Genomic DNA, 4,020 nt, shown 5'->3' on the forward strand with positions numbered 1-4,020 from the left:
TTTTTTGCTTCTTTTTAACGCTCAACTTTGCATCTTATTTTACATCTAGTTGTTGTCTTTTTTTGCATCTAATTTGGTGCCCATTTATGTGTCCTTGTTTTTGCCCAATTTGATATCCTTTTGTATGCCATGTTTTGTTCCCTTCTTTGTGTCAACTATTGCACAATTTTTCACTTCTAATTTAAAACACTTTGTATGTCAATTGTTTGCATTTTGTATTAATTCCTAGTTTAACATCCAATTTTACTTTCAATTTTGCATCCATGGTTACATCCGCATTTGACTTCTTATATAGAGTATATTTTTCTTTACATATATGACCCCCTTTATAGATTCATAGTGAAATATATGATAGTTTCTAAATATCATTAAAGCAGATATCACAATTCAAAATCATTTGTAAAGAAATTTAAGAGAAATTGACAACATCCATCCAAAAAAATAACAATGTGTCATTAACAATTTTCAAAACATGTATAAAATAGCAACATAATACTAATAAAATCAGTATTATTTTTAATCAAAACAAGTAAAATTCAAATATGATTAACAAATCAAAATATTTCATGAATATCGTTATTCTACGATAAATTAACAACATACATAAATCAAACTCGTCGTATGATTACAAAATCAAAATGTCTCATTGATATAGGGTAAATTCACAACACCCATCTAAACATAACAATGTCATTCTACACAATAATTTCTTCATAAAAAACAATGCATGTGCATGCCTAGCTACCACCACCAAGATCATCCTCATGATCATCTTGACCATCCTCATTACTCTGATCCACATCATCACCAACACCGCAACTATCATCATCATCTCCTCCTTCACCACCATCATCCTCATCCTCATCCTCATCATCTCCTGATATATGTTGAACATAATTTGGATCATCGTCTTGGCAATCATTACCTATAGCATTCTGACAAAAAAAATCAATATTACATGTTAGTATTAATTACATAACACAACGCATGTTTTTGTTATACAATGTTAACCATAAAATGAGGTAAGATATACTAGCATTTGCACCAGATGTTGCAAAGGAAACACCGTAAGGCATAAATTGAAAAATACAAATACAACAAAAGAATACTTTGATAAAGAATAAAAATATATTGAATGCTCAAATCAATGCCCCATTAACTGGAAGCATTTAGTAGACATATCTATCAACATTAGGATTATTCACACTGATCAAGAAATTTTCCATATACAAACAACAACTTCCACAACAACCTTTTGTCACATCCACATTTTAAGAAATGCCTTGGAACGTGATTGGAATCTTCCATATTGCCTTTTTCATTATGCAGATAAATCTTCCATATTGCTATTTTCATCATGAATATTGTTAGTTCATTGTTGTAAAGTGTTAGTGTGTTAAATTCAATACTATAAGTTCGACAAGTGAAAAACATTCCTCAATTAGCATAATATACATTTTTCTCTCACCGTGTATTTTTCAGTCAAAGAGCACAAGTAACATATTAACATGTATTTTCCCTTCATTATTTTCATCATAGAGCCAAGAAATCTATGCCTTATCTATAAAGTAACAAAAACATTTTGAAATAAGTTTAATATTTCAAGCCAGTGTCTAACCTATAAAGTAACAAAAACTTTTTGAAATAAATTTAATATTTTAAGCAATTGACTAACCTACTTTAATAATTGAAAAATTCTCAAAGATGAATTATACTCCATAATAAGAGAGCCAACATTGGAGCCCATACTTTCACTAAAACCAAAAGAAACACAACCACTTGTTAAGAAGAAATTCAAGTAATAATAATAAAACAAAAATAATAAACATTAAAGTATAAAATGGTATTTCCAACACACAAGTATAAATATACATGCTCTATGTCCATTGTTAGATTAAATGGGTGTGGAGAAAATTAGTAGAGAACCCAAAATTGTATTTCTAATTAGGATGGGTGGAGAAATGCTTTAAATGCGGGTTGTTGTCATTCTAATGAAACCCTTTGCAAAGGGGATGTTAAGATTCTGAGAGAAAAGCTAGGCTTGGTAGAGAACACCTTCCTTGTTAAACATTCCCCTACTGTAACCAAAAGGAAAGGGCAAGAGAAACAATAATTAGGTTTTTGTTCACAAGTTGTACAAAATATATAGGTGCTATTGATGTTTGAGTGAATAATGGGAGAGATTATTTATGAAATTGTGATAAGGTGCACCTAGTTTTGTCAGAAAGAGGCATATTAATGACAAGTACATCACATTTAGGTAGCATTTCGTCAAGATTTGTCTCCAATGTTGCTCCAGTTTCCTTTTCCAATTCGGGTCCAATAGAAAGACGGTCGTGGTAAAGAAGCTTACAATTGAAGGGCTGTAAAAAGGAACGCAATTCAATTCAACATCATGTAATGTTTATTATTATTAGATTGAAATTTTGAAACAAACAACATGCATGCGTAAGAATTATGGAGCACTGATTTTTGAAAAGAAGTTTGCAACATCATGAAGTAGTACTAGATCCTAAGAATGAATACCTTCAAACGCTTAAGTAGTTATTTGCCAATACGCCCTGCACCAATAGAACCAATAGTTTTCCCTTCTAGATCATATGACCTGTAAGAAATTGCTGCCACTTTCCAATCACCCTCAACAATTTGCTTATATCCAGGCACAAAGTTTCGCATCAATATGAGAATGCGCATTAGCTCATCTTCTGCCACAGACACCACATTACTTTCGCTGATCTTCAACCAATGATGATACAAACAAATCAATGGAATTAAAAAATATATCCAATATAAATAAAATGCGTTTTTTTAAAAGTAACTCCTAAAGTGAGAAAAATAAAGTTAAAAAATATAACAATGACAATTGTGTAGTTAAAGTGTAACCAAAACAAAAATATATATACAACAATAGAATAAATAAATTGCGTTGTTTTAAAAGTAACTCCTAAAGTGAGAAAAAATAAAGTTAAAAAAATATAACAATGACAATTGTGTAGTTTAAGTGTAACCAAAACAAATATATATATATATATATATATATCAATAGAATAAACCTATCAAGTGTGGATCAAGCAGTTTGTGTCGGATTTAGCCCATAAAATGTCATTTTCAAATTTAACAATAGAATAAACCTATCTAGTGTGGATCAAGTAGTTTGTGTTGGATTTAACTCATGAAATGTCATGTTCAAATTTAATGGAGAGGGGTCGATTTAATGGAGAGGGGTTGAGAGTGGGAGCCACTTGTGAAGGGTAAAAATTATTCCGTAAGGCACTTAGTGAGACAGAGCCTTACACAAACCTATTGACAACATCCTACAATTAGACAAATCATTCTTCCATCAACCATTGGAGCTGATCTCAACCTAAACACAGTTTAACTGATTATATATATATATATATATATATATATATATATATATATATATATAGAATGCACTGGAAATCTAAAAGTAGCATAAACATAGAGATACAATTGGAGAGTCTATACTGGTAATCTGGAAATCTTGGTGCTAAGCAAAAGAGAGTGATGGGATGATGTCAATGTCCTCTAACCCTGATGAGGAGGGGCGGGGGGAGCAAGCTATTGGCTCATTGTTGGAATTGTCAAGCTCATGAAAGGATCCAATTGTATGATATACTATGTGAGGCACCCGAATGAGGATGCTCTGCTTTCTTATCTAATGAACTTTTGATAATATCATCTCCACTCTGCTGAATGTGGGGGCAAAAGTCAATTGCGAGATCAAGCATATTTTTGCAAGCATATTTTGGAAAACAATCATTACAGAAAGATTAAACAAAGAAGAGCGCTTTGAGATCTTCCGCAAATCTTTCAGGAATGTAATAAGAGCAAAATAAAACCCATGGGTAAGTACAACCAAAAGGATAATGAATCAATCTAGTCACAGTAAATATCAATATGATAATCCAGGTAAGATGTATTGTCACTTTTCCTGATTTCAGCCCTCTTGGCACCGGTAGGTTACCTATATCCTTGGGAGAGAGATAAGGTGGTTCC

The 4,020-nt window shown here is 31.7% G+C and overlaps 1 long non-coding RNA gene across 1 annotated transcript; it reads right to left on the reverse strand.

Moving 5' to 3' along the window:
* Nucleotides 1-595: 595 nt before the first annotated feature.
* LOC149258668 (uncharacterized) lies at nt 596-2,706 on the reverse strand. Its single transcript, XR_016246254.1, has 3 exons — nt 2,527-2,706; nt 2,212-2,363; nt 596-935 (listed from the first exon to the last, which is right to left on the reverse strand). It is a non-coding gene; the product is annotated as an uncharacterized LOC149258668 (long non-coding RNA).
* Between the last annotated feature and the right edge of the window lie 1,314 nt (nt 2,707-4,020).

This window comes from Pinus tabuliformis, chromosome 6 (genome assembly GCF_031772625.1).
Source record: "Pinus tabuliformis cultivar Carrire ecotype Pingquan chromosome 6, CPIR1, whole genome shotgun sequence".
Taxonomy (NCBI): domain Eukaryota; kingdom Viridiplantae; phylum Streptophyta; class Pinopsida; order Pinales; family Pinaceae; genus Pinus; species Pinus tabuliformis.